Source organism: Thermobia domestica, chromosome 18, assembly GCF_964235325.1.
Source record: "Thermobia domestica chromosome 18, izTheDome1.hap1.1, whole genome shotgun sequence".
NCBI lineage: Eukaryota > Metazoa > Arthropoda > Insecta > Zygentoma > Lepismatidae > Thermobia > Thermobia domestica.
Window position 1 is genome coordinate 42177560 of NC_137471.1, and position 13145 is coordinate 42190704.

The 13145-nt window shown below is 36.1% G+C and overlaps 1 protein-coding gene across 4 annotated transcripts in view; it reads left to right on the forward strand.

Annotated features, from left to right (window-relative positions):
- Window positions 1-7223: 7223 nt before the first annotated feature.
- Window positions 7224-13145, forward strand: part of LOC145675853 (uncharacterized) — a 224961-nt gene continuing 219039 nt past the window's right edge. For all 4 annotated transcript variants that reach the window (XR_014129229.1, XM_081746616.1, XM_081746617.1 and 1 more), the window contains exon 1: window positions 7224-7353. The gene's annotated coding sequence lies outside the window, so the exon portion shown is untranslated. The remainder of the gene's footprint in view (window positions 7354-13145) is intronic.

Consider the following 13145-nt stretch of genomic DNA (forward strand, 5'->3'; position numbering starts at 1 on the left):
TAAACCAAAATAGATTCTTTGCTTACCCTCTTGGATTTTATTGCAGCAAGAAAATACAAGGGGAAATGCTGGCTAATTAGAGGTTCAATCAGATTATGAGAGAGAGCTAAAAAGAGGAAAAGAAATAATTTCGTTGGACATCATTTGAGAAAGAAATATCTTACTAGGTATCTAATAGAATGTAAAAATAAAGGGTTGAATCACAGATATTCTGCCATCATGTATTCGGTTATCATCATCATCGTGTATGTGTATTCTGCCATCACTTCGAATCATTTGCCGGCAAACTGAAAAGCTTCCATGTAATTGAGTTAACAGCTAATCTCTTTTAGTTGTGACACTTTTCTGTTTTAATATTGTCCAACAATGGTAGCCTCTTTTGCCTGCACTTTTCTTTTCTTTTCTTTCTTTCTTTCTTTTTTTTCCTTCGACGGTACCTTCTGTCATCTCCCTTCAGATACAGATTCTTCCCACCCAATGTTTCAACCAGTTTCTTTTCCGCTTTTTAATTTTATCTAATATTGTTCTTTTCTCTACTACTATTTCCAACACTTCTTTCATTGGTTTCATTGATTCCTAATTTTCTTCACTTTCCCTATTATTCACATTTCGAAAATTTCCAATTACTTTTCGTCGCTTTTGCATAGTGTCTTCTCTGCTTTGTAGTTCACACGAAATATTAAATGTCCTTTTTGTAAATTTCTACCCAAAGACCGAGAAAATATATTTCTCTTTTTCCTAAATGCTTCTTTTACAATTTCCATTCTTCCTTTCATTTCTCATTCACATTTCATTTTATCGCTAGAAGTAATACAATGAAAATTTTATTATCTTCCGTTGTATTTATCTACGTTAACCACAGATGCTATTTGTCGTAGAATTATTGCTTATTAGATTGATCTCATTATCGTGAAAATGTATACGAACAGTATTTGACGCAGAAGCAAAAGGATTGCCAAAATAGGTTCAGACGAAAAGATGCCCTGCATTGCTTCGTCGTTAACACCGTAGTTAAGCTTATGCAAGTTGAGTTTAAATGCTCAAGAGTAACCACTAATCGTGAAATCAGAGACGTTTTGTATTGGTTCACTTGGATTGGTTGGTTGGATTAGAACTTTACGGCCTATTTCAGCATCCGGCCTATATGAGATATGGACCTATAGTTTAAGGTGGAATCCGAGCCGCTGTGATGCGGTCTGATATTTCAAGTCTCGCCAGGAGTCCAACCGTGGACTCTGGTACCAAAGGCGTGCGCACTACTCTTTAAACTAGCGAGAGGTTTTTGTCCATATGGCGTTTTCTGTTCAGGAACGAAATTTTATATGATGGGCACGGGACCTCTGATCTCAAAGACGAGAACGGTTACACTTAATCACAGGAAATCAAAAAATAGGGATGTCTGATAACTTTTACATGTTAGCTGTTACGTCAAGTAAGTGCCAATCTTCACGATAATGAAATCTGTGAAATCTGCAATGAAAATACTTTAAGTAAACAATACCAAATTCTAGCTGTGGAAAACCGTACCTGCAACAAACTACGAAAATTTGAATGATCTGGGAAAGTATGCTATCACTACTTAGGTTTGCAACTAGGCTACTCCACTGTGTTTTAACGTCCTCCGAGGCAAATTTACACTCATTGAAGGAAAATGTACAGTGTGCTGTCCATAGCTTTCAACTATTTGCTTTTACAATGAAAACCGCCCAACAGTCACTCAAATGCATTTGTGCTGATTTCATTGCAGTATTCGGTGTTCATTGAAGATTTTGCATAAACAGTGTTGCTACTTGTTGGTCAATAATTGAACTACTAATGTGGCACTGTCTGTGCTTTGTGAAAATTGTGCTTTCCTTGTCTTTTAAAACTGTGTTTCTATTGAAAATGAAAAGTGAAAAATTTTTGAGTTTTACGTCCCACGATTATGTCGGCTAGGCTAAAGGAGACGGTGAAGATGAGAAATGAGTGAAATGGTGGAATAAAGAAAGTAGTAGGAAACGGGAGAACCCCGTGGAAACCCACGCAGACGGTGTTTGTCCACCACAAAGTTCACTTGGCGGGAGCAGGGTTTGAACCCGGGACCCCATGCACCAGAGGTCCAAGTCCTCTACCACTGAGCCACCGCGGTCCCAATTTATGTGTTCAAGGATGATCAAAATAAAGAATTGCTGGTTTGTGCACTGCAGAAGACTAATTTTGAATGTTATATGCCAAATAACACTAACATTATTTTTATTTGCGTTAGAATGTATTTGAGAGAAACCATGTACAGTATATTGTACATCTTACCTACAGAAGTTCTACTCAGTGCATTTTTTTTTTTTTTTTATTCTGGTTGCAACGCAGGTAAAAATGAAAAGGTTGAATCTTTCAGTTTTACGTCCCACGTTTATGCTGGCTAGGTTAAAGGAGACGATGATGATGAGAAATGGAGGAAATGGTCGAATGAAAAGGCAGGAGGAAACGGGAAAACCAGGGGCGTCATTTTAGACTTCACTTGGGGGGGGGGCAAGAGCACCACCGATATAAGACTTTCACGTTTTATACTAGTATATTAGTAGGCAATCTATTAAAGTATATGATTTCCTCAAACTCTTGGGGGGGCAATTGCCCCCTCCTTCCCCCCTAAATGACGCCCCTGGGGAAAACCCAGGCACACAGTGTCTGTCCACCATTAAGTTCACTGACGAAGTGTACACCGGTGTAAAAGTGGAAAGTAGACCAGTGCTTAAAGCGACATTAGATGAGGTGACGATATGGAACAAATATGACCACTTAGACCAGTAATTTTAAGAGCCCTAAAGAACATCTCTACATTTTTTTCATCATTTTTTACTTGAAACATCTATAGAAAGAAAGAAACAAACAAACAAAGAAAAAAAAAGAGGGAAGACTAATATGTAACCGCCTTATGCAGAGTCGTTTTGACGTATGTTTAGCATCATACTAAAGGTCTGACTACTGCAGGAAACAAATGTTAGTCGAAATCTTTAGTATGGTACTAATCACGCGTCAGAAAGACTCTGCATAAGGCCCTAAATGTTTTACTCCCCGCTATCATCAGCCTAACAGAAATAAATATTTATAAAATGATTTTGCTTTACTAAGATTTTGCTTGAGCATATCGGCGATCTAAATGTGGAAGAATGCGGATGACATGATTATTGAAATATCGCATTTATAATAAAATAGTGATCCAGCGCTACCTTTAAGTGGATTAAAACTAGAAACGTATGCTTTTTCGTCTCCTTTTTGAAGCTTTGTAGACATTCTCGTCTTAACTCTATCCAAGTATTTAATGATTCTCTTCAACCTCATTTCCATTTTCAAAAGCTTCTTCTAATCTCGCCTCGTCTCGTGGTCAACACTCATTTTCTTATAATTGTAAACACAGAAGTCCAAACAATGCGAAAAGAATAATTTTGAAATTAATAAAGAAAAAAATACTGTCAATGCCAGGGGCGGATCCAGGTTAAACATTTTAGGTGGGCGGTATGGTAGTTAGAATTTTTAGAAGGGGAGGAATTGCTCGCACAAATGTTGAAAAAATCAAGAGCACAAATCCTGCCATAGAATAGGGTGATAGGGAACAGTTGTTTACTTTCGAAGCAGCAGCAAAAATCTTTGATAGTACAATATGAAATCGTATCATATTCAGATCTCTTTCAATATAAACAGTTGCTGCTTTGAAGGCACATGTACGATTCATTGCAAAGATTTTTTCAGACTGTAGAAAATAAAGAAAGGTTAGCTATAGATACGTATACACAACCTTACATTTCGTGGGGGCGGGTGTTTGGCCATCCAAGTCTCCAGTTAAGGGTTCATTACTAAAATGACAATCCAGACTCCAGACCAACTCGGTATTCATCAAGGCATCATTCTCCGGGTGGGCTCTTGTACTCCCAGTTCCTTACCCTATAGTAAAGAATGCCTGCTGGTGTGGTCCAACAATCTAAGACAGTGGTTCTCAAACTTGTTGTTACTGCGACCCACATAAAATAATAACAAATATTTTCTGGCCCACCTACCTTTATTCAAATACACATTGACATTCTACGTAATGGTGGTGTATTTCAAAGCAATTACATTTTGTAAATCATTAAACTTCTCGCGACTCATCAAAGAACGTCCTGCGACCCAGTAATGGGTCGCGATCCACACTTTGAGAAACATCGATCTAAGGCATTAGCCTGACAATCGCACGATTTTTCTGTTCAAATCTACTTGGGACACGCGTGTTGGTATTTCCTACCCAACTCATTCCGTTATCATAATTCATTTCTCGTCTTTCGCCTAAAGAGCAGAACTGTGACAAAATAATAAATTGGGCTCATGATAGTTCAGTGGTAGAATGGTCATCTCTGGTGGGTGGGGTCTCTGGTTGAAATCTAATTCTCGCAAAGTGGGCTTTATGTGAGAGGGGAGATGTATAGAATATGTATGAGAGTATCAGAAAAAGAATAACGAGCATGAATTCCATGAAACACATTAGCAAGTAGTATTCTTATAGTACTCGCGAGAGTCGTGAAGCTTGGGCTCTAAACCAATCATAGAAATATTTTGCTTGAGCTCCAACACATCGGAAAACTTCGGTACAATTCGTGGAGCCGCTTCACGAGCGCACACTTGGGGAAACGTCAAACAGCTGAAATGCACCAACAATGTTGCCAAACTTTAAAGACATATTAAATGAGTATTTAAAAAGAGCATTTAAAATTTACCAATAATAACACTGCATAATAATAACCACTGTAACAGTTATTCTAAAACGGTAAGAATAACACGAATAGTAACAACGAAAACATAACACAAGGAAAAACAATTAACGAGACGGAACTTGGCGCCAATCCGACAACACTGTACCCTCGGGAGATGTCTTCCGTGTAGCGCGAGAGAAGACACTGACGAAATTTGATGGGTGGTGGTTGACGGCCCGGAACACAACCTCGCACTCTATTGGGTGGTGAAATCGGTAGATCTAGGTCAAGCTTCACGACTCGGCGCGAATACTATAGTTGTTATTATTGTATTATTATTATTCCTTTTATCATAGGACGATCTTGTAATGTCTTGTTGTTCGAACTCAGAATGTAACACGTCCTCCCCATCTATATTCCTAGCGACACCCATATCAGTATCCCTTAGCATTGTGCTAGTAGTCAGGGGCGTAACTACTATGGCGCGAAACCCCGCAATGCGGGGGAGCACGATATTTCCAAGGGGGCCCTTCACGCTAGCCTCCTAATTGATTGAATCAACAAGGTTTTTAGTTTTGTATTAGTATTAGTCGGCAACGTTTTGCCACCTTTCCATTTTTTCGTCTATCTTTTGGGAGGCTTGACGTGTAGGTCAAACATCGCGAACAAAAAGGAGGGCAAGTTGGTCCGGTCCATGGTAGAAATAAGATAGGGTCCGGTCGGCTTCAGTAGGCTCGTATTTTCCTTCGGCGGGAAATATTGAACAAGTTCGGGATAATCATCTCAGGGATAGTGAACCAAACTTTAGAATTAACATGTATATTAAAATATTCGACACACTAAATTCACAGTTTCATTGTCGTTTTACATCTTTACGTGATACAGTACCCTAATTTTCGTTGTTTTTTTTTCCCTGCCAATGTAATTTATCTTGCTGATGATGAAATTCTCAGAAGGGCACAGATACTTCAAACAACTTACAGTTGTGATATTGATTCTTCGTTTCCGATGGAAGTAATTTGCTTTGTGAAAGAGCTGAAATCTGACATACTAATGTTCAGAATTCTATGCTTGACCTAAGAAGGCTTTTAATTGTGAAATATAATTTATTAGCGTCTAGCTTTTCAGAACTTATTACCACGTATTTGTTGTTTTTGACGCTCCCTGTCTCTGTCAGTTCTGTTGAGAGGTCGTTCTCAGAATTGAAATTAATAATAATAATAATAATAATAATAATAATAATAATAATAATAATAATAATAATAATAATAATAATAATAATAATAATAATAATAATAATAATAAAACTACGTGAGAAGCACAATGGACCAAAATAGATTAAGTAATCTTTGCTCTCAATAAATGCTGACGAAACTTAAAAAAAAAAAGTTAAAACAATGGACGTACGAGGGTTGGTAAACGATTTTAATGACAGGAAAGCAAAAAGGAAACCATTCAAATTAATTCCTGCTACTCTTTATGAAGACTGACGTCACTGACTGCAAAGAGGAAAGTCCATCTTCCATTCTGAAGCTTATTGAATAAACTATATGTAAAACAAAGTGGTTTCCATTTATGAATTTTTAGGCCTAACAGTTGCATGTATTCAACTCATTATTCACAAGCAGATATGGGAAATATCGTTATTTGTCATCTATCATTCCACAAAAAAAAAAAAAAAAGTTAAAGCGGGGGGCCCAGTGTATTTATTCTCTTGCGGTGGGGCATAACTTATAGTTACGCCACTGCTGGTAGTGATACAAAATTTCAAATTTTTCTTTTGTAAAACTATTTTTAAATTTCATGTGTTTCTATACTTTTTGTGTGTTTGTGTTAATATCTGATATTGTGTGCATAAATTTGTATAAGTGCTTCTTTATTTATTTTTTTATGTCGATACATTCATATACATATTCAGCTATTTTCTACTGTTGTTATTTTTCGCACTATGTGGAATTTATATATATATATATATATATATATATATATATATATATATATATATATATATATATATATATATATATATATATATATATATATATATATATATTACAGTAGATTTATCTTTTCAGCTGTGTAATTAGATATATTTATGGCTTTAACATGTTCTATGTACTTGATCGTGTGTAACCATTATGTTTGAAAAGGATGAAAATAAAATAAACCAAAATACTTTAGTAATTGATTTTAAATTCTCTTGGATTCCGGTTCATTAAAATCATTTCTGAGGAAGAAAAGATATTTCAAAAAGTTCGGGCATAGTACTACGATCAGGCGTCAAAGGTAAGGAAATAGTGTACAATTAATTATTATTATTATTATTATTATTATTATTATTATTATTATTATTATTATTATTATTATTATTATTATTATTATTATTATTATTATTATTTTTTTTTTTAATTATTTTTAAGTGCAACTGTCATTTGAGAGCGGTGCGATAAGCAGCTTCTGCTGAAAACAACGCGCATGCGCCGTGTTGATGTGCAGGCGCTCTCACTCAAGCTACCGATTCAGCTCGGTCTTGCCTAGTTGGCAACATTTACGGGAATTTCCCATCCAAATCGATTAAAAGTTTAGCTGAACAGGTTAAGGTCAAGTTCTTGTCATTCACTGCATTTGCCAGTTGCTTGTTAGATAAAAAGAGGTAAGCAGTTATTATAATTACTTTAAAACAGACGTATTTTATTTCTCATTAATATATCTTTACTTCAGTTGAAAGACATGTGTTCATTACCAGATGTTTAGCTTACGTGAAAATATTTCCTCTAGTCTGACGTCTGAATGTCAGGTTAGTAGGCTTTATTGTATACTTTATTATAAAGAGTAAAGTTTGTAAATCGATACAATTTTACGCAATACCTTTAATAAGTATATGCTATAGAAGAGAAAAGCCATGCAGATCAAGTGGCATCATACCATATTACTTTTTTTTTTTTTTTTTTTTTTTTAAGTCGGCACCAGTGTCTTGGAAGCTTGTATGTTATTAGCGTCTTTACATTTTCCCAACGCTTTACGCTCCGTATTTACATTTACGTAATGACGAGAAGTAATAAGTGTATATTACACATTTGGGTACCAGCATATAACGACATAAGATTTCTCTGAAAAAAAAAAAAAAAAAAAAAGTAATGCCTTCGGAAGTTTATTCCAGGTATATTCCGCAGGTGCAGGATATTTCATTTAACAGATTGCTTGAAAGTGTAATTTCTCACGTCTTACTACTATTTAAGTGCCCTGCATGCAGATTTTCTTCAGAGGGGCCTCCTAACAGTTATGGGTATACGTACTACATTGTATGAACATACGAGTAAAAACTACCATGCAAAAAACAATCAACATGCGCTAGATTGCTACTAAAAAGCACTATTAACATTAACCGAGTCAACTCATGGCGTAATAAATGGGGCGCGGGGAGGCGTCAGCGGCAGTGCGTATTGACGCAAACAAGAATGTTGCAAAAGAGTAACATTGAATGTCAACACACGACGGTGAAGTGTAAGAGTACGATGTAATATCCTAAAATTGTTTCACTACTTTAGATCTCGTGTATTTTTTTTTTTTTTCAATTCTTTAGTACTTCTGGCTCACATGTACGGAACAAAACCCATTTATTCTGCTGACACATTTGGAATTTTACCACGTCGCACCTCCCTAATAAAGAATTTCAGAATCGAGCGATAAAGGAATAATCAACTCCTAGTGCCTCAAAAGCTATTATTCGATTAGTAGGCATGTAGCGATTTTTGTTGTAACTGTTCTATTGGACAGTGTGGGAGCCTTACGATACAAAAGAGAAAAGAAAGAAAATATCGGGCGAGTGTTATTTAAAATCACTGGTCGAGTAAAGTAGGTCTACCTAGGAAAATGCACATACAGTATTAAGGTTTGTTTATTACATGTTAATACTTCTTTATGGAGAATTATATTGTAATGACGATTCGATTATATTATGTATACCATATTCAGTGGTGGCTTTAGCGGGTAGGCCGGGAAGGCACGGGCCTATCCAAAAATTTGAAAAATACATAAACGTTAAAAGATACAATAAAGAGTATACATATTTTCCACTATTTATAATAATGGTAGATATGCCTAATTTATTTAACAAATAGCATCAACCACTGCTGTAAAAGTAATTTCCTTCTGTCATCAATCAAATGTTTATATATATTCATAAGCGAGGGAACGGGCCTACCCAAAATTAAAATCCTAAAGCCGCCCCCGACCATATTATTGTAATTTTAATATTAAAGTAAACATAATGAATGGGAATGTGATGGAAGACAATTCAAATTAGGGTTGTCAGATTTTTTACAGACAATAAAGGAAAATTAGAATTTCCATATAACATACATATATTATACCTATGGTCTTACATAGTATTTTATTTTATTTTATTTTATTTTATTTTTTTAAACTGGGACACTTACATTAAAAGCAATTGTAATACAAAACATTATTTCCAATGGGAACTCACATAATTCGGATCTCACGGTAAGTTGTAGGTTTTTATCTCATGTAGCTCGGCGCTAAACTCATATTACAACCAACCAAATATATTAGAAATTTTTCTTGCCTTTTAATGGTATTTTAATTAAGACTTTGTATCTCCTTTTTTATACGTTCAAAAGTTCCTTGTGAGCACTCTCGAAGCCAAGCGGTTTGCATGCGCGCCTTTGGTGTGGGGGAACCGAGTTTGATTTCCGGCGAGAGCTCATGTGGTTCGGATCTTACGCTGAACTGTAAATCCATTCACATATAGCCTCGCTGCTGAAAGGGGCGCTAAACTAAAATCAAATAAAAAAAATCTTGTAATTCACAACCACTTAAGGAGTTCTGCTTTAACTAGTTCATAGTAGCTTCTGTTCCTGACCTCACTATATCACGATCGGTAGAAACTGGGATATAATCGAGACGCTGTTGATAGACGTAGAGAAAGGTGCTAAAACTAAGTTATTTTTAAACTTCGGTTGGAATGCAGGTTAGATAAGAGAGAAAAACACAATCTATCACATTTTCCCTCAGAATACTAAGTTACAATTGAGTTGCATTGTTACAGTGAGTGACAAACAATTCTTCTGCTTGTATTTTTCTTTTGCACTATAGGACCAGGATCTTAGGAGTATTTTCGGATACGTGGGAGGATTGATCGGGATTACTCGAACTTATTTACAAAGGCCTATAGGGCTTGGGATTATCCTCCGCTCCTCGAAAAATCTTAGGCAATCAATTTCTATTCCAAATGTAATACAAAATGTTATAATAAACACAGGTTTATTCCTATTTTGAATTTAGCCGTCATCTCCGAAACAAAATCCTAAATATACCTGTAGTGTTACTATTCCAAAATAATTAAGTTAACATTAGAATTTTGTTCCAGCATATACTTCCTAAAATACTACAAGATAAGAATTGTTTACACATTTCTATTATTTCATGTCTCGTTATTTTTGGTGGTTCAGTGGTACAGCTCTTACCTCTGGTGCATGGGGCCCTTGGTTCTATCCTCGGCAAATTAAGTTTTTGGTGAACAACATCGTGTCCGTGAGTTTTCTCGACGTACTCCCGTTTCCTCCCTCTTTCTCATTCCACCAATTCCTTCCATCATTCACTTACTTTAATTATCGTCTCCCTTCGCCTAAAGAGACATAATCGTGGGACGTTAACCTGAAAGATTTCATTTCATTTTCGTACTTTTTGCCAAGAATTTAAAGGATTTTATACCTGCGTGTAAATTATCTTAATCTATTTTATGAATAAACTGGTAGATTTCTGGCATGTGACGTTTTGTTAACTGAATAAACGATCAAGATTTTCAAACAAGGATTGCAGGAAAATTAAAACTGCTACATCTCTGTTAACTCTTCTGTTCAATTGAACTGTTACTGTGTTGATAAATTTTACAAGTATTTCCAATTTTTTTCTTCTTCGACATAACCTTTTTTTTCTATAACAATCTCACATGTTTTATTTTTAATGTTTTCGTAAGTTACAGTGAAGTTTTTTTTTTCAAGGACACCAATTATGCACCAAGGCTAAGAGATGTATGGTGGTGGTGATGCACTGAGGCTAAAATGGTGATGAAATGCATGACAATGATGGAACGACGAAAGTGGGAGAGAACGGGTGAATTCCGAGAAAAACTACGCATACGGTGTTGGTCCATCCGACACAGCCTGGGCTGGGATCGAATGAAAGACCCCACGTGGAAGAAATGAGTTCTCAACCATTGAGCTACTTGCGACCATCTCTACCACTGAGCCACCGTAGCCCAAAGCAAAGTGAACTTGCGTCTTGTTTTGTTGCTCTTCTTGGATCAATAGAAAACAATTTCAAATGTGACCTTGTACCTGAAATTAGTTGCGGTATTGTTGCTAATTGACAGTCTCCTCAGTGTCTCCACCATTAGGCAAAGGTTAATAGAAAAGTAGATTTCTGCATTTGTGGAACACTTCTAGAAGCCAATAAAGTTAGATATGCGTTATCCTAATGTAAATGGTCACATGTCAACATCATTGATCCATAACATTTCTTATTGACAGGAAGTAGTGCGTTGTTGAACAGCGTGATATGTAAGAGACAATTGCGAGTGATGTTTCTTTACAAATTCAAACTGGAACATTCTACACATCAAGCTGGGGGGGGAAAAGTACGTCTAGGCCAGAATTGACGAGGTGTCGCCAACGCAATGAACAAAAGAATAACTAGCTGTACCGAATCAAAATGCAAATATGTAGTATATAGTGTTTGCAGATTTCCAAATTTACATACAAATTATTCACTCTTATTTTTTGAAACTATATATACTTTTATCCTAGATCTAACAACTTTCTGGGGTGTAAATCTCGAGTAGTTTGAGGAGTAATATCCCACGATTACGCCCCTGAAAGAAACACTATTCAGGACTATTATTTATTTTATTAAGAAAAAAGAACGAAATAAATCGATTTACGTGGAAAATAAAAACGTATAACGTCAAACGTGGCAGAAAAACATAAAACTTAACGTCTTAACGTCGGGAAAAAGTAACATATGGCAACCCTATGTGGGATGTAGAATTCCCGAAGGTGGTCATGACTTCAATGAGCAATTGAAATGTTACAGTCATTTGTAAACTTAAGCGAATTCAACACTGCTGTCAATGATAGACTAAAATATGGATGCATCTGACATATTAAAATTGAAGGTAACGACAAGAACAGAAAATATAGTCGCTAATACTTTTATGCCTTTTTCTTTTAATTTCCCAACAGTGGCGTAGGCAAAGGTGGCGTAGACCCGGCTCAATATCTCCCTCACTTTAGTATCGTCTTTTTTTAAATTTTCTTCATTCTATCACCTTTTTCATAGTCATTCACGATTTTCTGTTCATTGCCATCTTCTTTAGTCATTCAATAGAGCATAATGTGAAACATTGAACTTCTTGTTCATTTTCATGTTTTATTAGGGAACAGAATGAGAATGTCTGCAGGAAACGAAGAAAGAATTTTCGACATAATAGTTTATTTCATTTTAGAATTTTGAGATATCAATTAATATTTCTTTTAGTGACTGGAAGAAACAATTAAATTGAATACTATTTTTTTGAGTAGTTTCTTAATTAGTCCTTTGATTTAAAAGTTATTAAAAACAATATTACTCTCCTTCAGTAGCGTAGCCAGGATGTGTGTTTGGGGGGGGGGGCAAGTGCTGTTATAGGTACATATAGAAAAATTACTAACAAAAAAATATATAAACATAAAAATATATAAAAAATTACAAACATCACAGCACCAAAGTACATTGTCGGACCTCTTTGGGGGGGGGGGCCCGGCCCCTCCGGGCCCCCCTTCCCTACGCCACTGCTCTCCTTATATATATGTACACACGCATACATCTCTCTCTCTCTCTCTCTAGAGCTCCTTCGTGGCTAAGCGGTTAGCAGTTAGCGTTAGACCCAGGTTCGTTTCCCGGCGGGAGCTCAAGTGGTTCGGATTGCACGTTAATCAGTAGGTCCACGTCTCATATAGCCTCGCTGCTGAACCGGACGTTAAACTCAAAATCAACTCAACTCATCTCTCTCTCTCTCTCTCTCTCTCTGTGTGTGTGTGTGTGTGTATGTGTGTGTGTGTGTGTCCCATGATTCTTTCTAGCTATGATAGTGTCTCCCAATACTGTTTTATCAACTACAATAATCTATTATCCGATCACTATGCGTTGCGATCCTCGTCTAACATTCGTTTTAGCATGGGAATTATCCGCTTTAATACGCACCATTTTAATACTCATGCGCAGTTTTTGAAAAATCGAGAAAAACTTTTTTTTTTTTTGTATGTGTGAACCTGCAAATTGATACTATACAAAAACCACGTCACTTATTAAAGTAAAACCGATCGTGAACTATATTTTCATCAACATTTTCATTGCGACTCTAGCACGGGGGGCCAAGGTGGCTCA